At 42.3% G+C, this 24,654-nt stretch overlaps 1 protein-coding gene across 7 annotated transcripts in view; it reads right to left on the reverse strand.

Moving 5' to 3' along the window:
* Positions 1-24,654, reverse strand: part of EIF4E3 (eukaryotic translation initiation factor 4E family member 3) — a 109,592-nt gene that overhangs the window by 29,519 nt on the left and 55,419 nt on the right. The window lies entirely within an intron of this gene.

Genomic DNA, 24,654 nt, shown 5'->3' on the forward strand with positions numbered 1-24,654 from the left:
ACTGGTACCCCTGTAAGAGGGACAGAGCTAGCCCATCTGTGCCCACCATGTGAGATTACACCGAGGAGATGGTTCGCTGCCTATAAACCAGGACCAGGGCTCTCACCAGACTCTGATCATGTTAGCACCTCATCTTGGACTCCCAGCCTCTGCAACTGGAAGGAATCAATGTTTGTAGTTTAAGCCACCTAGTCTATGGCATTCTGTTAGCAGCCAGAACTAAAGAAGACACACACAGTGGTAGACAGAAACAGGTTATATAAAAACAAGAGTAACAGTAACACAGTAATAGTAATAGCAAGAATAGTGCCAGGTTGTGGGCTATGAACTTTTACATGTTTATGTAATTTATCCTACTGATACCCTCATTAGGAGGTACAATTATCCTTTTTTTATTAATGAGAAAATCGAGGCACAGAGACCAACCTGCCCACTGTTTTGTATGACCATCAGGCTTAGGATGAGGAGTAAGTTTACAAAGAAGAAAACCCTTCCCAGTTTGTTTGGACTGGGCCATTGAATCACTCTGTTCTGAATTCCATGCATAGCACTACTACCCAAAGGAGAGATCTCATTCTGTGTGGGGAGGTAAGTGGAGGGTGACTGTCTGTGTCTCCTAGTGGGTCTGAAGACACCTGCACAAGTAACAGAACAATTAGAGCAATGAAGCCCAGGGCATCATGAATGGAGTAGCATTGGTGGAATGACATTTTATCTATGTTGAACGATAATCCTTACTTGTTGTTTGAGCCTGTCTTATGTAAAAATTAAAGCTGAATTAATTGCAAGAGCAGCAACAATAAACTGTAAGATAAAACTGAGGGCAAAACCTACCTGCTAGCAGATTTATTATGTCTTGGATCCCTTGTACTAAAGCAGTGCCAACATGGGGAGTAGCTGAAAACAGATCTGCAGTAACAGGAGGTTCTCAAACACCATAATCCCTAGGGGAGGCTGAGGGGGCCTGGGGTTTCTCACCCCAAAATATGCCTTTCGGGATACTGATTATTCAAGATGGTTATTTTTAAGAGACAAAAGACTCAGAAGGAGCCTTTGCCCCTCCGCCCTCCCTGCCTGAAGGAATCAGGTACCAGAACCTGCCTCAGGAAGGCAACCTTAGCATATTCACTCAGCACACATGAATTAAGTGTGGCCGACAGGGAGCATCCAAGCAAGTGTATGTGTTCCATTCCCCTCTGTGTCCCATTGTTTCTGGGTGGCCCCGCATGAGTTTGTTTACACGTTTGCTCATTCTCGTCTTCCTGAACTGCCTACTTTCTCTTTGAAGTCCCAGACCCCTGCTCCCTCTCCTTAGTCCACAACGGCACACAAGCCTCAACTGTCCCATGAGTCCTCGAGTCTCGTATTCTTTTGGAAACCCCGTATGTACATACATAATGTTAGGTCATTTTCTCCTGTTAGTCTGCCTCATGTTAATTTTCTTAGTCCAGTCAGAAGTTAGAAAGGTGGGAGGAACATTATTTTTCTGCCCCACAGTTCTGGTGAGCCAGACAGAGCTCTCTGGCTGGAATACTGCTAGCTCCCAGAGGCAGCTGCAACTGAGAGATCATGGAAGTCTGACTTATAGCTGGCAGGAGATAAGCATTCTTACCTGTCAACCTCCCAAAGTTACAAGTGGTGAGAATCCTTTTCCTCTCTTCCTAATTTTGATTGGCAGGAGAAAATACGTATTTCTGAAGCTAGCTTCTTGGGCCTAGCAACCACTGGGTCTTTCTTTTTCTATTGATCTTTCCTCTCAGAGATTGTCGTTGTTGTTTTTTGTCTATGTCTCTTGTCTGTGTCCTAAGAGCTTGGCTTGTGACCAGCAAACATCTTTTCTCTGGTCTCCAACATCTGGACAGTGCCCTTACTGGGGTGCATCTGGTGGCCAATTGAACAGATTGGGGTTCCAAGCATCTTTTTTGTCTGACTGTGCCAGCTCTTAGGGAATTTGTCGTGAGAGACCTCAGCCCACAAAGGGTCTTTGAAATCTCAGCCTTTGTCACTTGCGAGTGCTGGAAAAATCCCATTCCAGTAGCACCTGCCCAGTGCCACAAATTAGCAGGTTTGTGGCTGGAGGCATCTCACATTTTTATCAGAGACCAGAAACATGGGACCCACTATGCCATCCTAACCGCCTATGCAACAAAGGTCTTTGCTTTGTCTGTTTTGGGGAGTGAAGTTTTAGCTCACGAGGGCTGCACTGTCTGTGCCCACTGCAGGGACACCTGTAGCGTCTATAGTAAAAATTTACTCTAAGCCTGGCAAGTTATCTCTTTCCAGAAAATGCGTTATTGGTTTGAGTTACTATTGAGATTAATAGATCCTACCATCACTGGCCTGATGATGGCTTCTTTGAATTAGAAAAACTTTTAAATTGGAAATATTTTAGAGAGCTCTCTGTAAACAGCTGTTTTATTGGTATCTATAGACCAAATTTTAAAAGTGGATACAGGAAATATAACGACTAGCCTTACAAACAAAAATAATTAGGGAAGCCTTACTGAATTTGCTGTCTCAGATTCCCTTCATAGGTCTCATAGATACTAATAAAGGTATTAGGTTAATTAACAAGAGAATTGGGAAAAATCAAAGGGAGCATCAAATGCTGCTTCCCAACAAGTTGGAAATTTATAGATGGTTATTGAGAAATGAAGTGAAAAATACCGATGGGGCAAAACAAAGAGGAAACTGTATGGGGAAAGTCACAGGACTTGTCCCAGGAAGGTGGAAATCTTTAGATGGTAATTAATAATGGAACAAATAAAACAGATATTTATGGGGTTAAGACAAAGGTTTTAATACAACACTAGCAAAGGCTGCGCAGGCCAAAGGAACCCGGCTGGTCTTCAACACTAAAGGGCCCTAAATAAGTCTACTCTGTTTATCCCAGTTTGGAAAAATCCCTGGAAGCACAGGTTACAATGAGAAGCGTGACCAGCAATTGCTTGGGGCAGCAGTCAGGCCAGCTAATCAAGTTACTCCTTGGTACAGGGCCTGCATGAACTGTGGTACCAAAGCCTACTGGTGAAGCCCTGATTCAGATGACAGTGAGATTGGCAGAATGTAAAAATGTAATGGTTAAGATTATGAACATGTAGACGGAAAAGGGGGCACAGGTTAAACCTGACAAGCTCAGGAGACTGAAAATAACCACATAGGATGGCATGAACATAAAAATTCCTAACTAAGTTGGGCCAGCGGGAAGTCACATCTTTAGCCTGAAGCTTCCTTGACAAAGGTCAATCTTTACCTTAAGTGAGCATGTCTATTGTCTTTTTGCATCTAGGATAACCTGCCCTTGGAATGTCAGTAATCCCTTTTTTCTCAACCAGAGCAGGAAACTACATAACCCCACATTGTTATTCTTGTCCCACGATTACCATCTCTATATGTGCTGTAAAAAGTCAACTATTAATTATCCTGTACCCACCTATGTGAAAGAAACACCTGTCTCTCCAATTTACCTTTATCTAATCCCAGAGATTTTCCCACTTTGCTTTCTCCCACCCCCTTAATCTACTACCAGTGAATTTCATGTAACACTCCTCCTTGGATTCTAATGTATAAAATAAGCTGCAAACCGCCATTTTGCAGAGCACTTTCTCAATCCGTTGAGATTTTGCTTCCTGGCAATTGTCACTTTGGCTCAAATAAACTCTTACAAGCTTTTTCTTAGGCTGGATGCTTTTTCATCGACAAAAATTATAGTGTTTAAAGAGGACTTATGTAAAGAAGCTATATTAGCTTTACCTGAATGTTTTGTGGACATGAATAGTAATTGTAGCTTAGGAACACTTTTCCCACCCGCATTGTCAAACTGAAACTTGTTTATTAAGCCTTTTTGAAGACTCTAGATAGGCAACATAAAGAGTTGATGAAATTAAGGTAAAAGTTCCTAGGAAAAATAGTATATTTGAATTGGCTTTAAGTGAAGTGATTGTGTCTTCTACCTGATTGTATCATGGAGATGGAATTTTTATCTGATTGGGGAGCATTTCCAGTACCTAGTATTGTAAAGCAGAAGGCCTTCAGCAATATTAATTAGACACACCAAACGGGAATCAGTAAGATGCCTGGAGACATAATGTAAAACAGAAGCTATGGGCTTCTATCAGGGGCTGATAGGAAAAGATTTTCTGAAGCTTGTAACTTGGATACTTTCTCTGTGCCTTTCTGAAGTAGATTTTTCTACCCCCATCTTCTCTAGGACCTAAGAGCCATTCCTTAAGATGCAAATGATTCTTGGAAATTAGGCAAGTGAAAAAAATCTTAAGTCTTCTCTATAAATATTAGTAACTCTGTGTTTGTTGGTCCGTATGTTTTACATATAACATGGTATTTTCTACCTCTGGATGGTAATGCTAATTTCTAAAAGAGCTTTATTTAATTGGCGTAAACAAATAAGCACTTAAAAAGTCTCAAAAAAATAATAATAGAAAGTAATCCAAATGCTTTTCAGGATCACATGATCTGGGAAAATATTTGATATTAAAACTGGTTTAAGTTTGGTTTGGTTAAAAGACACGCCTTTACAGTTATCAATATTAAACATAATATTTTTATTTTACCTGGGTTTACAAAAATAAGTTCACATTATCTATTACAAAATTTGTCAGCAGGAAACATAGCTTGGGATAATAACTGACTTTATCTGATGTCTCATAGAGTTTTCATGAGTAATCTAAATATAATTGTTAAAGAATAAATTAAATATATATAAATAGAAATAAAAGATTATGGGTGAAACTTTTGACAATAACTATATGGTATATGCACTTCAAAACAGTATTCCAAAATCTTTCATAACTTGAAACTTTAGACTTTTGTTAACTTAAATGATGGAAATTATTGAATACATAGATCATTTCCAAATAAGATAAAATACTGAAACATGAATTATTATTAAGTCTAAATTGACCTAATTTTCTTATTACAAAGAAACTAAAAGATAAATTCAGATCTGTTAACGAATATGTTTTATGCTTTGTTGAGGAAGCATGTCTTTCTAAAAATTATGAAATATATTTGCCAGTAAAAGAGCCTGTTTCTTGAAATTATAAAATTTTCCAAACTAAAAAGTACTGATGTAATAGTTCACAATTACATAATTTTCATTATAAATTGAGGTTTTTAGGGGTTAAAAAGTCCAATAAATATAACTGAAACTATTAGGAATAATGAGGGAAACAACTTCGAATGCAAGGACATAATATGTTTTTAGTAATAGAAGGTATAAGGTATGGAAAAGCATTTTGAGGATGTTATAAGAAAATGGTTTTCCCTAAAATAAGTTAGTTATTTCTGAATGGGTAAGAGAACAACAGACAAGGTAAATTGGACAAGGAAAGTTGTACAAGGTTTATAGAAAGGAATCTTGAGAAAGGAAATTTTTTGTGTGGTTAAGCCGAATAAGATTGGAATAAATTTAATTAAGTGAACTTAAATATCAAAAGAAAGCTGATACAGAATTAAGAGTTTGATCCTGTTTCATTCTGTTAAAACGACAGTTATCTTGTACTGTTGGTTTGATGCTGATAAGATATTGTGAAAAGTTTTCCGCCTAGAAAGAAAAGATTTTATGTTTTATAAAAATAATTTTGTGTTTTATGTTGTCTTAATCAGGTCCTTGATAACTTCAGAAAACTGAATCTTCTCAATAGTAAGAGCAAACATTTTGCTAACAATTACGTAAACTTCTGTTTTTCTTTGAAATCTTTTATTGTCACTTTTTAATTTTTTATTTATTAATTTTATTGGGGTGACAATTGTTAGTAAAGTTGCATAAGTTTCAGGTATACAATTCTGTAATACATTATCTACATATCACATTGTGTGTTCACCACCCAGAGTCAGTTCTCCTTCCACCACCGCTTGATGCCGTTTATACTCTTCTACGATCCCCCCACCCCTTACCCTCTGGTAACTACTAAACTGTTGTCTGTGTCTATGAGTTTTTGTTTCTTTGTCTTGTTCGTTTGTTGCTTTCAGTGTTATATCCCACATATAAGTGAAGTCATATGGTTCTTGATTTTTTCTGACTTATTTCGTTTAGCATGATAATCTCAAGATTGATCCATGTTGTCACAAATATCAGTATTTCATCTTTTCTTATGGCCAAGTAATATTCGATTGTGTATATATGTACCACATCTTCTTGTTACATTAATTTTTTCTATTGCCTTTTTTGTTCTTCATTTCATTTAATTCTGCTCTAATTTTTATTATTTCCTTCTTTTTCCTGACTTTGGGTTTCACTTGTTCTTCTTTTTCTAGTTCTTTAAGATGTAATGTTAGGTTGTTTATTTGGCATTTTTCTTGTTTCTTGAGATAGGCCTGTAATGATATAAATTTCCCTCTTAATATTGCTTTTGCTGTATCCCAATAATTTTGATATGATGTATATTCATTCTCATTTGTTTTTATGTATCTTTTGATCTCTCTCTCCCCCTTTTTTTTTTAACAGCTTTTACTAAGTAAGAAGTCTTTTTTTAATTTTTTTTATTTGGGAATATTGGGGAACAGTGTGTTTCTCTGGGGCCCATCAGTTCCAAGTCGTTGTCCTTCAATCCAGCTGTGGAGGGCGCAGCTCAGCTCCAAGTCCAGTCGCCATTTCTTCAATCTTTAGTTGCAAGGGGCACAGCCCACCATCCCTTGTGGGAATTGAACCGGCAACTTTGCTGTTGAGAGCTCGTGCTCTAAACAACTGAGCTGTCCTGCCGCCCCTCCAGAAGCTCAGTGGCAGCTCACTGCCTTCAATCTTGTTGTGGAGGGCGCAGCTCACTGGCCCATGAGGGAATTGAACCAGCAACCCTGTTGTTCAGAGCTCACGCTCTAACCAACTGAGCCATCCGGCCACCCCTTGATCTTTCTTATTATTTCTTCTTGACCCAATTGTTCTTTAATAGCATGTTGTTTAATCTCCACGTATTTGTGGTTTTTCCTGCTTTCTTTTCGCAGTTGATTCCCAGTTTCAAAGCATTGTGGTCGGAGAGTATGCTTGGTATGATTTCAATCTTCTTAAATTTTCTGAGGTTACTTTTGTGTCCCAATATATGGTCTATCCTTGAGAATGTTCCATGTACACTAGAAAAGAATGTATGGTCTGGTGTTCTAGGATGAAATGCTCTGTAAATATCAATTATGTCCATTTGGTCTAACGTGTCATTTAAGGCTGATATTTCCTTACTGATTTTCTGTTTGGATGGTCTATGTATAACTGTCAATGGCATATTTAGGTCTATTGCTATAATTGTGTTTTTGTCAGTTTATCCCTTTAGTTCTGTTAGTAGTTGCTTTGTATATTTTGGTGCACCCTGATTGGGAGCATATATATTGACAAGTGTTATGTCTTCTTATTGTATTTTCCACTTTATCATTGTATAGTCCCCTTTATCATTATGAAATGTCCATCTTTGTCTCTTATTACCTTTTTATCCTGAAGTCTGTTTCATCTGATATAAATATGGCTACACCCACTTTTCTCTGGATGCCATTTGCTTGGAGTATCGTTTTCCACCCTTTAACTTTGAGTCTATATTTGTCCTTGTGACTGAGATATGTCTCTTGAAGGCAGCATATGGTTGGGTTTTGTTTTTTGATCCAATTTGTTATTCTGTGCCTTTTTATTGGTGAGTTCAGTCCATTTATATTTAGGGTGATTACTGATACATGAGGATTTCCTAAAGCCATTCTATCTTTTGTTTTTTTGGTAGCTCAGTGTCTCTATTGTTGCTTTTGTCTGTGTTTCTGTCTGTTATGTTAGTTTAGTGGTATTCTACGATTTTTTCCCTCTGTTTCCTCTTATTTTATGTGTCTCAGTTCTAGATTTTTTTTGTTTGTTTTTTTGAGTGGTTACCATTAAGTTTATGTGAAAGAAAGTTTCATATGTATAGTAGGCCTTTTTCTTCAGCACACATCTTATTTCCATTCCCCTTGGCAAATTCAGACCTTTACCCTCTCTGCTTTTATATTTTTGTCACAAATTATCCCTATTTATGCTGTGAGTTCATTTCTTAGTTGCAGTAGCAAACTGTTTTCTTCTCTTTTTCTTTTTTTGGTTTTTATCTCTTTTACTCTTTATGTTAAGTGCATAGTGCCCTGTTCTGTGTAGGGGTTGCCATTTCCTATTTCTATCTGTTAGTAATCTTGCTCATAGTTTTGTATACTTTTGTCTTTTTGTTTCAGGTCAAATAGCCTTCTTCAGTATTTCCTGTAACACAGGCCTGTGGCAGAAAATTCCCTCAGCTTCTGTATATCTGGAAAAGCCTTTATTCCTCCTTCATATCTAAAGGATAATTTTGCAGGATATATTATTCTTGGCTGGTAATTTCTCTTTTTCAATAGTTTGAATATTTGATGCCATTCCCTCCCGGTTTGTAGAGTTTCTGCTGAAAAGTCTGATAATAATCTAACGGGCTTTCCTTTGTAGGTTACTGTCTTCTTTTCCCTGGCTTCCTTGAGAATTCTTTTTTTTATTTTTTATTTTATTTTTTGTCATTAATTTTTGACAGCTTCAATACAATGTACCTTGGAGAAGGCCTGCTAGGATTGAGGTAATTAGGTGTACTGTTTGCTTCTTGGATTCAGCAGTTCAGTTCTTTCCTTAAGTTTGGGAAGTTCTCGTCAACTATTTGAATAGACTCTCTGTTCCCGTCTTCCTCTCCTCTCCTTCTGGTATACCCATCACTCTTATATTCTTCTCTCTGATGAAGTCAGATAGTTCTTGTAGAGTTCTTTCATTTCTTTTACCCTCAAGTCTCTCTCTCTTCTTACATCTGCGACATTCCTAGATTTCCATCTTTGATATCATTAATTATTTCCTCCATCTGGTCAGTTCTACTTCCTAAGCTGGCTATTTCATTCTTCATCTGTTTTATTGAGTTCTGCAACTCCAGAATTTCTATTTCTTTTTAAAGTTTTAATCTCTTTGGTAAATATTCATTTTGTTTGTTGATTTGATTTGAGTTCATTAAACTGCCCAAATGAGTCTTCTTGCATCTCTGAGTTTTTTCAGAACTGCAATCTTGAATTCTCTGTCATTTAAGTCACGTTTCCATGTCTTTAAGTTTATCTTCTGAAGATTTTTCATTTTCTTTCTGAGCTGCCTTGTTACCTTGGTTATTTATGGTAATTAATGGATTATTTGTCTTCTTGGGCATCTACAGGACTGAATTGTGCACCTTAATATACAGAGGTCTTTTGCTTTCCAGTAGGTAGCACTGGAGTGTTTTATGTTTTCTCGTGCTGAAGCATTTTATTTTCTCTTACGCTGTTCAGGTTTCTCACATGATGGGAGATTTCCTGGGGAGGTGTGCTTCTCCTCTGTGGCGAGGTTGCCTCGGTCTCAGTGCTCCACCCCCATGGGAGGATGTGGTAGGCAATGGGGTTCTGAGCCTCTGAAATCTCAGTGCTGTCCCTGCAGCGAGATGCTGAGCTGTGTGCCTCAGCAGCCTGGGGTGCCCCTGCTGCAATCAGCTGTGAAAGAAGGGGGCGGGGTGGGCTGGGAGAGGCAGCTGATGTGTTTGTGGCTTAGTTCTCTTCCAAGTAATGGTGACTGCCAGACCACAGCTGCATCACTCCTATAGCTCCTCCCTTGTCACTGGGATAAGCCACGCTGTGTGTCTGCTGCTAGGAACTGTCTCTCCAGTTCTCAGGGCTGTAGACATTCTGCTTTTTAATGCAACATTGCTACCATTTTTTTCTGGGGCCCACTGCTAACATTGGGAGGGAGTGGGGGAGGCAAGCTCTGGGATGGTGGGGAGAAGCGACCAGGCTCTATGGCTTTGTTTTCTGCCTGGCAGTGAGGCCTGTTAAACTGAAGCTGTCCCACTTCTGTATTCAGTCTTTTCCCTAAGGCCTCTGCCATATTATATGCTGATCCCTCAGGCAGAATTGCTGTGGCCACAGAGAGTGCACCTGTAGTCTCAATTCTCCCCTCCCAGGACCACAGTGAGTTCCAGGCAGTGGCCTGCAGCCCTCTATCTCTGCACTTCTCCTTTCCTTCCTCCCTTACTTCCCCCTACTCAGCTACCTTCAGCTGTTTCAACGTGTGGAGCTCTCAGATAGGTTTGTGTGTTGTGTAGGGAATCCTTTGTTGAATTACAGCTGTTCAATTTGTTGTAACTTTAAGGGGAGATATCAAGGAGAACCCCTAATGCCACCATGTTTCTTTTATTGTCACTTTTTTTAAAGTGGGTTAATTATTGTTTCATAATGACCTGTGATCTTTTCAGTCAAATTTTATTATGCTTGACAAACTTCCCAAAATTCGAATTTAAATAAAATCTTTTTTCTTAACCTGAAAATAACTTTGAGAGTTTCCAAAAAGGGCCACTGGAACATTTCAAAGAATCTCTTTCTTTATAAAAGAGAAAAATTAAACTAATTAGGCTTATTTGACAACTTAAATTGCATGGGGTGCATTGTGCAATAAGTTTAGACAAACTTCTAAGGTATATTGTATGGGTAAACAAGGGCTGTAAACTAAATGAATAGTTGTGGCTATGGGAAACTCAAGATGGCTGCTTGGTTCTTCTTGGCTCCCTGGGAAACCCCATTTTTTGTTTTTTGCATTCCTTCATCCATCACAGTACATTTAAGTTGGACTTCACTCAACATTTAGTATGGGTTTTCGATATGGTTTTGCTGTTGCATGTATATTTTCTGGATGTGTTGAAGCTTTCCTCTGCTGCAAGGCTGATGCCCTCACAGTGTCAAAGAAACTGTTAGAAAAGATATTTTCCACCTTCTACAATCTCTAGAGATCAAGGAACCCACCTCACTGAGTAAATCATAGAAGCCTTGATGAAGGACTTATAAACTTTTTGGAATTATCACTCCCCATATCAACCTCAATCATCAGGCAAGATCGAGAGAACCAATGGAAAAACTGGATTCAAGCAGAACAAGCCTTATTTTATCCACTGGTGAGGATGATTAATTTTTTGTGACTTTTGTTTGGAACATTGCTGATGTTTTCCAGGTATAAGGAAACTTGTTTCTCTTAAGCTACCTAGGACTTAGAGCAGTTTGGTAAATTATACTTTTGTGAGCAGAATTGAAGCATTTATCTCTTTCTCCATACCTCATTCCTCCAGAATTCAGACACTTTTATTGAGTATTCTTATTTTCATGACAATACTGTTATTTGCATAAGTTCAATAAGAATCTGTTCTCTTTGTAACAGGACATAATTGGAAACATTGGTTATATTACCAAGGCTCTGACAGGAATGTTATATTTGAAAGAGAGATGCATAGACTCAGATATTATGAGAAAATTTTCAGGAACTAGATTGACTATAAAAGCCAATAAAGCCTACTTAGAAATATTGGCTTGGAAACTTGCTTACAGGGTTCCCAGCAACCTACCAGATAAGTAAGGAATGTCACTTCCTGGCAAGTGCAGGAAACTCAAGATATTTTAGGGACTTCAAGAAAACAGGAATTCACCCAAATCTATAGGTATTGCAAGGAAAATCAGATGGAAAGTCTTTGGCTTCATTTTTCTGGCCTTCAGAGGCCTTTTAAAGTCCAATCTAGAGATTCCTTATGAACAATGCCAGTAACGCAGATTGAAAAAAGCCTATATGATCAATTGGTATTCTTGTACTTATAAAAACAAACAGGCCAAGTTTATTGAAACTAGACTTATTTGCAAATGAATTAGTCTTAATTTGGCTATCTTTGGCAAAAATGGAAGGTAATTTTAGAGAAGAAAATTGTGTTTTAGTAGAAAGTATAATACACTTACGGATATTAAATTCTACTCTTGTTAACTTCTTTGAGATTTTTGTTATTTATCTGTAAACTGGATCCTCTAACATTTGGCTGCAACTCTCCAAACTAATATTTCCAATTTCCTCCCATCCTTTTGACTTGGAATCACTGAGAACTAAAACCGCCCCTTTTCCTGAAGCTCTGTGAATGGCAACTAGACAGCTTGATACAAACTTTGGAGAAAGCACCACAACAGCTCATACATGGACAATCTTTGTGCCTGTTGGTGTATAAGCCACTTAGAAAGTTTGCCTGAACACCTGATAACATCATTAGAGACATTTTAAACTGCAAAGATGCTTTGAGCCTGACATCTTGACTCATAGCCTCCAAGCTCAGAAACTGGTTTATAATTTGCTCTAATCATTAACCTTTTTCTTTTGTTTCCATAAAAATGCCTCTTATTAAATACATGATTGTTTGCCTCCACAATATAGGCCTAACTTTAGGAGACCACCTGCATCACTGCCTCCTGAAATGAGACATGATTTAACTGAACTGAGCTATTCTCAGGACTGAGTAATTGGTTCAATGAAATATGGAGCAATCTACTAATTTAGCTTTTGGACTGAGAGACTTATTCAAAGTTTCAAAGGCAGGACTGAGGGGCCCGGAGTTTCTCACCCCAAAATATGCCTTTCGGGATACCGATTATTCAAGATGGTTATTTTTAAGAGACAAAAGACTCAGAAGGAGCCTTTGCCCCTCCGCCCTCCCTGCCTGAAGGAATCAGGTACCAGAACCTGCCTCAGGAAGGCAACCTTAGCATATTCACTCAGCACACATGAATTAAGTGTGGCCGACAGGGAGCATCCAAGCAAGTGTATGTGTTCCATTCCCCTCTGTGTCCCATTGTTTCTGGGTGGCCCCGCATGAGTTTGTTTACACGTTTGCTCATTCTCGTCTTCCTGAACTGCCTACTTTCTCTTTGAAGTCCCAGACCCCTGCTCCCTCTCCTTAGTCCACAACGGCACACAAGCCTCAACTGTCCCATGAGTCCTCGAGTCTCGTATTCTTTTGGAAACCCCGTATGTACATACATAATGCTAGGTCATTTTCTCCTGTTAGTCTGCCTCATGTTAATTTTCTTAGTCCAGTCAGAAGTTAGAAAGGTGGGAGGAACATTATTTTTCATGCCTACAGTTTCTAGCCTATAAGTGGTTTGCTCTTAATGCAAAGAATAAGATTTCTACAAATTTCACTTTCTGCCTAGTGTGCACATGAAAAGATAGAGCTGGAATTTGAAGTCAGGCAGTTTGATTCCAAAATCTGTGTTCTTAACCCGTAAGCGATTTCTTTTGAAGATATTACTATGTGTTTTCGGCACATCTTTCTCCCATCTTGGAAGCCGTGGACCAGGTCATGCAGTCACAGAATGAGGAAATGTTTAAAGACGTTTTCTCACCAGTAGGTGCCCTTAACCGCATTCAGCATGGTGGCTGCCTTAGCTTTAGCCTGGAAAGCTCACTAGGATATAGTAATAACATGTGTTGAATTTATGGCCAAGATTATGCTAAAATAAAAACCCCTGCCTTAGGTACAACTGAAAGGACTTTGGTACTGACAAACTCCAAGTCTCCGAAAAGGCATCCCACATCAGAGCACCTGCCCTCACGCCCTGTAAAAGTTCTTGAATCCTGACTTTTTACCAAGTGTTTTAAGCACCTTGAAAAAAATGAAATGCTTTCCTGTTCCAAAGGTCAGAAAAACACCCTAAGGATTGTGTAAAGCTAAGACTTGTATCTGTAGAAGCTTCTCTGGAAAACAAAAACGAACAACTGATTTTGTTAGTTTTGATAAATCTGACAGGAGGAGATTACAACTCAAGAAGATACAGCAATAGACTTAACTCTGACTTAGTGTACTTATTAAAGCACATATTTGCATGCTTGTGCACGAAAACAAAAGGAGTAAAATATCTTGTGACATCATGGAAAAGAGATGCATTTGAAAAGTACATGGCATTAAACTGGTCTATTTCCTTGTTACAAACCTCGTCCAATATGTGTAATATTGGTGAGGTTTGTATGATGGTGAAATCGCTCAAGGAAGGCTCCTTAACTGTCCTGCAAAAGTGAAAGAACTGTTTCCCTGGAAGCTTGATAATTTATGATTGTATTTCTTGTAACACATTGTCTTTTAAGTTGAAACACCTACATTTTACTACAGATAGAACCTACTAAATAAATTTCAAAAGCGATCAGGCTTATGATTAGTTCTGTTTGGGCCTGCAAACAGTAGATTGTAGTAAAGCTAAAACTAAGCACCATGGTCAACTGCTTTTTTCAAAAGCCTTAATGATAACTTAAGTACAAGGAGAACTACAAGAGGTGGGTATCATTCATTCAGTCAGCATTTGAGACACTGAGTACTCCTTGAGAAACTGAGTGGAACACACGAGGGGCAGCCTTTGCACACAGAGTCCACTCCTCGGTGGGTCAGTTTTTGAGCATCTGTCGTGCAGGGTGGCCTGCGGGGTCTCTGCTCCCACTCCCCACAAGAGAACGCGGGATATGGTGAGGCTGAAAAGGAAGACCCACGGAGCCATAGGTAGGGGAGTCATACCACTATGGTCTCACTGGAGGCTGGGCCCATCGGACGCTCAACCTGCCGTCCGCCTTTCCGCCAACAGACCGAAGGACGACTCTCCTCCACTCTCCTCGACTCTTCCGCTCTCTTCCGCTCTCTTCAGCTCGCCTCTTCCGCTTTCCTTGGCTCTGCTCGGCTCCTCGGCAATCCTCAGCAGTCCTCGGCTCTCCTCAGTAGCCGCAGCAGTTATACCAGCAGCCAATCAGCCAACTGGCCACAGCCGACGGCCAATCAGCCACAGCTGACGGCCATCCACCACCCGAGCCAGCACCCCTCCACGTGAGGCCGAGAGCCTGTAAACTACTCTCTGGGGCTCTGCCCCCACACTCCACCCCTACAGGTTCTCGCCTCACAATCTACGCGACAAGCGTCTTCCACGAGGGTCCCTGTGTCATATTAGCCTACTGACACCTACGGACGAAAAGAAACGGTAGTCTTAGGAACCAACAATGGCAAATCCCTTCCATCTGGGAGGATACACGCTAGCTTTTTGTCCTAGGAAATGAGGGTCGCTGCCACTGGCACCTTTCCCGGTTTGTGGTACCAGACTTTTATGGCAGTACTTGGGGTCCCTTGCATAGTTTCAACATATAACAGAACAGGGGACCCCATAATAGTCCATAGTGAGAGCACATAGGTTCCCCGCAAAATCACCCCGGTATCAGGACCTCCATATATTAGTCACTTGCGGTGGCCACTCAGCCACCACCCCTGGTGTCACTTGCAAATCATGAGTCAAACCGGCCCCCCATGGGGCTATCAGGCCCAACCACCGACAGTGGGGGCTTTTGACCTGCCAGGGCCAAGTCCATTACATAGTGATATGTCCCCAGGCGGACAGTCAGATGATCCATTAAATCATGAATTGAAGGCACTGCAGCGTGCAAGGGTGGCGTCACCTTATTTAACTCCCTATAGTCCACAGTCATTCGCCAGGTCCCATCTGGCTTCTTGACAGGCCATACTGGGGAGTTAAAGGGACTGTGCGTTGGCCTCACAATATGTGCCTTCTCCAATTCCAATATTGTACGTCCAATCTCCTCCTGTCTTCCTGGCAGGCGGTACTGTCGTACTATAACCACGCGCCAGGGCTGTGGCAACACTTGAGGAGGGTGGTGAGCATGCCCACGTGTCACCGCTTTCACCACCCGGATCCGGAGACGGAACTCTCCTACCGACGTCTGTAAGCTGAGGCCATGTAGCACATCCACCCCTAGAATATACTCCGGAACGGGGGAGACATAAACCTTGTAGGTATGAGGAGGGAGCCTTCCTATACCCAGTGGTAAGGAAACGGCTTTCACAGTCACAGTATTTCCCCCGTAGCCATCAATGCAGACTGCTGGTCCGGGGAACAGTTCTGGGTTCCCATAAACGAGACTGCAGTCGGCGCCAGTGTCAACTAGAGCCAAAACCCTCTGTACATTTGAAGGGGACTGATGTATGGACAGTTCCACGTGGGGCCGCTGGTCCCTGCTCGTCCCCTCTGACCGGGTACCTTGGCCCCACCCCTAATCAAGCTGCAAGGGGTCGGCCTCAAGCGGCTGCATGAAGTCCTGGAGGGACACGGGTCGCGCTTTCCCAGACTCCTCCTTTATGCTTTTCCGGAATTGTTGTTCCGGACGCAACTGTTTCCAAAGTTCCAGCAGGAGTGCATTGGGTTGTCGGTCTATTTTCTTCCTGTCGACCCCTGCTGCCACGAGATCACGCCACATCTGTGCGCGTGCTACTCTCTGAGGCCCGCGACCTCGCCCCTTTACCTTTGGTGTGGGCTTCCAGGTCTCAACTGTGCGGACCTCCTGTCTTAACTTCCTTCGCCTCCAGCTTTCAACATCCCCTAGGGTGGCCATGGCAGTTGTAACTTCATGGATCCGTCGCCCTACATACGGTGTAAGAATAGCAACCAAGGATCCAAAAGCACTCGCAGGTGCAGTATCCAAAACCAGATCTCTTATGCTGGCAGTAAAAAGCTCGTCATCTGGGCCCTGCATGTTGAGGTTAAAAATAGCATGTCTCATACCCATTTCACGGATTATTTGTGTAAATTCTGTATATGACTGCCATTGACTCACAGTGTCTGGCAGCTCGCCAGCCTGTCCCCATACTGTGCGTACTGCAGCAGTGAGCCACGCCATTAGAGAATGGTTGCCCTGGTCTTGGGCCAACCTATGGCAGTTTTGTAACCTTTGTCGCAGGGACGGATGCACTGTCACGAAGGCTAGCTTTTCCATCTCGCCTGGGGAGCAGAGAATGCTGTCTGCTCCCTCATCCCATAAACGTAATAGCCAAGCCGAGACTGGCTCTCCAGGGCGCTGTCGGCACTGCCTCCTCAGCTCCTGCAACTCAGTGGGAGTGTAAGGGGTGTAGGTTGTGAACTCAGTCACAGCTGGGTTGCTGGCAGCAACGCCCCCGGGGCCCAAAGGTTGCTCACGTTTTACCCTTTGCTTCAAGATTGGCCGGGGTTGGGGATTGGGAGCTACATTGTCTCCACTGGCTTCCTCCGCCTCTGCCTCAGAGTCTCCACCTTGGGGCCCCTGTTCTAACAGGCGGACCCGGGCTTCCAGCACCTCCAACCGGGACACCTGGTTCGGCACCCGGGCCATTTCATTAAGCCCATTTTCTGTGTTGAGACTCAAGGCCGTGAGGAACATCCAGCCCACGCGGCCGGCTGTAGCCTTCTCCTCTTCTGGCAACCGCTCAGCCAGAGCCTGCAGGGCCCTCTCCACACTGGTCGGAGAGCCGTCCATGTCCTCCCACCCCTCCTTGGGGGTCCAACTCCTGAGAACAGTGGCCGCTGAACACCGTACACTGTGTGGGGGCCACACATCCTCCTGCCCAGAGTCAGACGCCATTCCTACCTGGTCGGAATCTTGCTCACCGTGCCAGGTGTCTGAGTGGGTGGAGGCCTCGGTGTAAGATGTCCACCACCCTCGGAACTTAAGGCCGCAGCATATCACCAAAATGAAGGCAATGCCGTCCATGGCCAAGTGGGAGGTGTGCCATCTGGAGGCTCGAGTCTCCCAGGCAGATCGTGCCTCCCGCTCCCGGCGTAGCTCCTCGCGGGCCTCCCGAAGCTGGGCTCTCACACGAACAAACCGCTCCACCATGCTTTGGTAGGTTTTGGCCGGCACCATACTCCGCTTACAAAGCTGAGCTTTTATACATGTAAACTGCTCCAGTATATTCCGGAGAGTTTCAGCCGGCACCATACCCTGCTCGCTGCGCCATTTGTCGTGCAGGGAGGCCTGCGGGGTCTCTGCTCCCGCTCCCCACACAAGAACGCAGGATATGGTGAGGCCGAAAAGGAACACCCACGGAGCCATAGTCATACCACTATGGTCTCACTGGAGGCTGGGTTCACCGGATGCTCGACCTGCCGTCCGCCTTTCCGCCAACCGACCGACGGATGACTCTCCTTCACTCTCCTCGACTCTCTTCCGCTCTCTTCGGCTCTCCTCTTCCACTTTCCTCGGCTCTGCTCGGCTCCTCAGCAATCCTCGGCAGTCCTCGGCTCTCCTCGGTAGCCGCAGCAGTTATACCAGCGGCCAATCGGCTAACCGGCCACATCCGATGGCCAGTCAGCCACAGCCGACTGCCGTCCACCACCCGAGCCAGCACCCTTCCCCGTGAGGCCGAGAGCCTGTAAACTACTCTCTGGGACTCTGTCCCCACAGAGCCATAGTTGGGGAAGTTATACCACTATAGTCTCGCTGGCGGCTGGGTTGGAGAAACAGGAAACAGGAGCCACACAATTCGCAACCCTCACTGCACCAATTCCTAGCTCAGCCACCACCTTCTTGCTAGCCCCCATTTTTTCTGCTAGCGTAGCCACAGCAGTTATATTAGTGGCCAATGGCTCACTGGTTACAGCTGACGGCCAACTAGCCACAGCTGATGGCCATGCAATCACAGTTGATGGCCTTTTACTACCTGAGCCAGCACCTGTCTATGTGAGGCCGAGAGCCTGGAAACTGCTTTCTGGGGCTCTGTCCCCACAGTGTCATTCTGGCACCTCTTAGGTCAGATGGTTATTCAGTGAAGTCTCAAGTCCAATGAAGTCTACCTGGATTTAAGACCCAAGGTCCCAGGGTAACGTTCACAAGCCACACAGCCCTTGACACCAAGTTTCCTTCTCTGGGTAACAGGGCCAATACATTGGATAATCCAATTATCAGATGAGAAGTGCATGGGAGCCTCAGGTAAGGAAGCAGGTGTGCTGAGACCTCTGAGATAGTGATGACCACTTGATAAATCCCCAATTTACTAGATTGGAGCAATTACACCCACCCGACAGTATTCTGCCAAATAGATAATCATTCACTACCAGGAAAACAGACAAATTTCCTCAATTTTCTACTGGAATGTTCTGAAGAAAAAACAAACACACTTGAAAATACTTGAGAAAAAAAGATGCCATGTGGTGACAAACAATAAGCTGTAAAACAAAACAAAAACACCAGCAAATACACCTCTAAAAAAAAAAAAAAAATCCACAAAGTACAGGATTTCTTCTGAGGGTCACAGCAGGAGAGTATTTTGAAAAAGTAAACAAATGTTTCCATTCATTAGTTACTTCTAGTGGTGTGGGGTTTGCTTCCCACCAACTGCATCAATGGTATTTACAGGGAGGACAAACAAAGCCTGGGAACAAAGGAGGTTACTGAAGGGCTTAATGGATGTTTTTAACTCACAGGGGACACAATAGGCTGAAAGCAAAGTGCTTCTGATTTGCCAGAGCTGGTTATTTGAGAGAGAAATGGGTTTTGCTGTGAATTCCAAAAGGGCTTGACTCCAAGTGAGAGCCAAAGTTTTGAGGACTGATCATGGAACAGATAAGATGGAGGATAGGATGCAAGGGAAATTTTCCACCACACAGGAAGTCAATGAATGAAAAACAAAGTCTGAGCTGGGGAGCCAAGTGGAGTTGAAACTGAGAGAAAAGAGAGTGCCCCCCGCACCAACCCCGAAAAGTTTGGGTAAATAGAGTAGAGTAGTGTATATCCTGCTAGAGCCCATAGGTAGATGATTCTTTATTGGTGTTAACATTTTTAAGTATACAGGGGCTTCACAGAAAACCCAAAGAACTGGTTGGATTCAGAAGCTTATATATCATTTTAACAAAAGGTGATAAGCTGTGAAGAAGTGACTAGACAAAGGAAAATGGGGTTTGGGTCCTAGAGGTGGTAAATTGCAGGACATGACTAGGAAACAAATGGCAGATAAGGGTTGTTTAGTAAGGTTTGTTACTGCAGACTCAAGTGATAAGAAGGGGAAAACTTTACCAATGGAAATTCATGTTCCCTTTACAAAGAGAAATTTATGTCCTGCTTTTAGGTAGAAAGCAACTCCTACTGTATTTCCCTGAAAATAAGACCTAACTGGAAAATAAGCCCTAGCAGGATTTTTCAGGATGCTCGTAATATAAGCCCTATCCCCAAAATAAACCCCATCCCAAAAATAAGCCCGTTAAGATCGTCAACCAGACAGACTCATTTAGTACGTCTGTTGCAAGACACGACGAACGTATTGAATTATAAAATAATATTATATATAATTAAATATAAATAAATAATATTATTGACAATAATACTTAAAATAAATGATAATATAAATTATAATTAAGTATTTGTAAATACCCAAGCGGGTGCCTTTGGACGAGAGGTAAACGCCTATGTAAACAGATGAACTCAGGACCTACTGTCGAATGACCAATCGGAGTACAGACACAAGGTACGAATAACATGCGCACTTGATAATGAACAGATGTGACTGTGTCTAATATGAATCCTCATAATTCAATATGTCGTGTGTCGTAACAGACGTACTTAATGCACTCGTGTGAAATAAAGAAACATTTTCTGAATTTTGGTGCCTGCAATTTTTCGTCGCTTTTGTGTGGACCATCATTCTTAACTGTCGTCATTTTTGTTGCCACTCCTGTCTTGTAAGTCTTCGATTAACACTTGATTTAATGGTAAATTTAAAGGGAATAATATTTTGACCCCCAGACGAGTACAAAAAGAAAGAGCTATTCCGTCGAGTACAAGAAAGGAATCATGGAGGACTCCGAGGGCAAGAATCTTATGGCTTTCTGCAAAGAAAAGTTGGATCTCTGAATGGTCTGAAAATGACTAGCAGAGTACGACAACCTCAGTCAACAGGTGGACGAGGGAAATGCTAAGAAGCGCAAGTGTGGATCAGGTCGGCAACCATTATTTCCTGAGCTGGAAGACATCATCTGTGAATGGATTGCTGACAAGAGAGCAAAGGCTTTGGTTGTGTGCAGGTCTGATATTCAAGCATTTGCCCTTGCAATGGCACCACAATTAGAAATATCCCCAGAAGATTTCAAAGCATCACAACACTGGCTGGATGGCTTCCTTCAGCGATATGAACTTTCTAAAGTTGACAACACTTGCATTCAAGTCCTTTGTTGATGGCATCGACTTTTCTAAATACCAAATCTCCAACATGATTTCTGTGGATGAAACTGCAGTGTTTATGGGCCAAGGATATCAAACCACAATTGATCAGAGGGGGGCCTCATCAATCTACATTCCTTCCACTGGTTACAAAAGTGCATGTGTTACCTGTATTTTGGCAATTCGTCTGGATGGAAAGAAAGCCCCACCTCTAATCATCACTAAGGGCAAGAAAGATAAGATTGAATGTGTTTCAGGCATTTATGTTCTTGAACCCGAAAAAGCCTGGTGCACACAGGCAGTTACAAGGAAGTGGGTAGATTTAATGCTGCCACTTGTTTTGCGAGGTGGCCAAAGAGGTCTGCTAGTCTGGGATTCAGACAGCACTCACCGCGCTAAAGACATGAAGAACTTCCTTGCAGAGAGAAGAATAGATCAAATAATGATTCCTGCAGGAATGACTGCCTATCTCCAGACTCTCAACATTGCAATAAACAAGCCATTCAAGGACAATTTGCACATGGAAGTCAATGACTACATTGAAAATAAAATGGAGAGAAATCAGCATGGAGCCTAGCCTGCAAGAGGTCGTGACTTGGGTGAAGAATTCATGGGATAAAATCACTGACAGCTGTGTTGCCAATGCACTACGAGCAGCTACATGGACAAGAAGTGCTCATTTAAGGAGAGCTCTGTTGCTGGACATGAGAGATTGGGGCCAATGGTTGTACAGGAAATGGAGTTGCAAGAAATTCAAGCCGAATTCGGGGATTGGAGAGTTATGACGATGTTCCAGAAGAAGATGACATGACTGTATTTGAATAAATGTAGATTGTTGTACATGAAAAAATAAGACAGCCCCTGAAAATAAGCCCTAATGCGTCTTTTGGAGCAAAAATTAATATAAGACCCAGTCTTATTTTTGGGGAAATATAGTATGTCTGCTGTTTCTCAATTACCTTCAGCCTAAAATAATCCTTTTGTATATAGATGATATATTATAGAATTGTACATCTGAAATCTATGTAACTTTACTAACAATTGTCACCCCAATAAACTTTATTAAAAGAAAATATCCTTTTGGTGAGTGGTAAATTTCAGTCAGCATATTCTGATCTCCTTCAGAAGAGAACAAGTTTTACATTTGAAGTGACTACATTACTTTTACTTTGCAAGACTAATCTCCCCCCTCAACGCCTATCTCACCCACACAAAGGGCCTCCACTGCCAGCATGCCAGCAGACATGGAGTGTCATGGGTAATTTGACTGAAGTTCTACTTCTGCACAAGGTTGTGACTATAAATGTTGATCCCATCATACATACACGTAATAAATGAATTAAATGATAATCAAGAATCCTGTTATACTCCTTATTGTCTGTGCCAGACAGCACTATGAAATACACCTTGCTGCAGGCCTCCCTCTCTCTCTTTGGCGTGGAGCTGCTCTCCATCTTCCCTCAGCGCCTCCTTTCACCCCAATGGTGCAGAGTCCAGGTCATTCTACTGCAGGACACAAACCACCATAGGCTGCCCCTCTGTGCAGGGCAGTGAGCACTTTGAATCAATTTTTCCATCATTCTCCACCAATACAGACCTATAAAACCTCTCCTTCTGAAGGGAGATCCCAGGGATCTGGAAAGCAACCTGTTGTCGTGACTGAAGGACCTGTAACAGTGCCACAACTCGACACCTTCTGATAAGGGATGGTGTCTGATATCACTGGCAGTACAGTTACGGAAGGAACATTTTTTCAATTTTAAATACACATATATATGTATATATACACAAATAACTTCTGTTTATGACAAATGATGCTGGATATCCATTTACAGAAGAAATATGAAGTTTCTGTTGTAAATTTTAAAAAGCAGTCAACTTATGGGAAATACTGGGTAGAACGTAGTAGAATTAGGGACACAGTGTGGAAAAACTTGGAGGTGATAACACAGATAACTGAGGTGGGACAGACAGAATGAGTTTGCAGGGGTGGAAGTTTGGTCTTGTGGTAGCAAGGCTGGAAGATACTGGGAATGGGGGAGCCCTCCCTTGCAAGTCACATCTGGCAGGGAGTTCTTCATTCTCCCACAGGTAAAATCAGGCTCGTTCAGAAGCTGTGTTCTATTCTGTACAGCATCCATTTAGGACATAAAAACACAGGAGAAATGTGGAAAAATTGGAAATGTTTACAAAAGAAATCAATAAACGTCTTGAAAACACATCTACATGAAAAATGGAATTTTCCAAGAAAGGCAGGAAAGTAGGAAACAAATTTCCATACAAGCAGAGAGAATGATACCATTAGCCCTGTCGAGAGCGTCCTCAGCAGAGGTCACTGGGCCATCTGGAAGCACCCATCCCTCCACCTGTTAGTCAGGGCAGAATCAGAAAAAGAACAGAGCCAGAAGGGGAAGGAAGCTACGACCCCGGGGACACAGCACGACTGGCTCTTTCCACTGGATGTTTTGGGCCTCTCACCTCCTAGCCTCAGTCTCCCAGCTAATAAACAGGGATAATTCTTCCCCTACCCCATCAAGATCTCTGATTTGCTGAAGGGCCTCGGACTACAAAAAGATACACTGTCTTTATGTAAAGCGATCATCAACAACACCTGCTTCCTATATTTCATCCAAACATAAATGGGGAGTGGGGAACAGACACGATTAGGGAGGCAGGTGTTTAGTACTGGCAGTGAGAGTTCAAAAACCAACCCATAATCACAGAATAAAAAGACAGTGAAACAAAGCCAGTCCTCAAATGAGTTTACGATGGACACCTAGGCTAGTTTTTAAATACTAAGCACAATTCACAGGTAGTGAGGACACTCATGGGCTGAAATTCTAAAAGTTACTGATAAGTTAGATAAGTTTTCATAAGTTAGCTGTCGTATAACGGCCTGAAATAAATAATCTAGAAGTAGTAGTACAGTTTTCTGACATAAAACATGACTGAGCCAAGTATAAAAAGATGTTCCAACAGAAGCAGGCAAACAATGGCAGATGAGCTGATTAGCACTGGGCACCTACTGCGTGCTTTTAACTTCCTGTGCTGTTCCATTCTCAGCCTCACGATATAATCGGTATGAGTGAGCAGATACAGAGAGCTAAAGCAACTTACCCGAGCTAGTCAAGTAGCAGGCATGGGACATAAACCCAGGCAGTGTGCCCACCCTCCACCCCAGCTGCCATCCTCATCAATCAACTGATAAAATGAGGGGTAGAAGACAGCAACACTTCAGTAAAAGCTGCAACACCTGAGTGCTTCCCAAGGGCCAAGCACTGCTAAGAGCTAGGTGCAATCTCATTTAACCCTCGGTCAACCTGCAGGAGTAGGCACTGTTATCACAGCAGTTTTACAGATAAGGGGCAGAGACATCAGAGCTGTGACAGAACTTCTGGACCACTCAGAGTAGTGTCATCAGTGCCCCTGCACCTGAAGCAGCCCTTTTTCCTAATACTGCCTTGTGAAATTTTAATACCACAGGAGACTGTTATCTGTTTATATACTGCATGTATATCTGCACTTTATACATGAAAAGGGGAAGATGCTTTTCACCCACCAAGAATCAGTTTTTGCCCCCACTGAGAATACATGACCCACAGAATCGTAATACGAGCAGTTTGCTCTGACCCAGGAACACGGTTCATTTACTGATTTCTCATTCTTCATTCAATCCTTCAGTACTTATTGAGTACAAAGGAACCACACATAGTAAGTACTGTGTGATCCCATTTATATGAGGTTCGTTAAAAAACAAAACGAATGTATGGTGAGAGAAATGTGAGTAGCGGTTCCTTCTGGGAGAACAGAACTGAGTGGAAAGGGGTACGAAGGAACTTTCTGGCATGATAGAAATTCTTTAC

This window comes from Rhinolophus sinicus, linkage group LG10, assembly GCF_036562045.2.
Source record: "Rhinolophus sinicus isolate RSC01 linkage group LG10, ASM3656204v1, whole genome shotgun sequence".
Classification (NCBI taxonomy): Eukaryota; Metazoa; Chordata; class Mammalia; order Chiroptera; family Rhinolophidae; genus Rhinolophus; species Rhinolophus sinicus.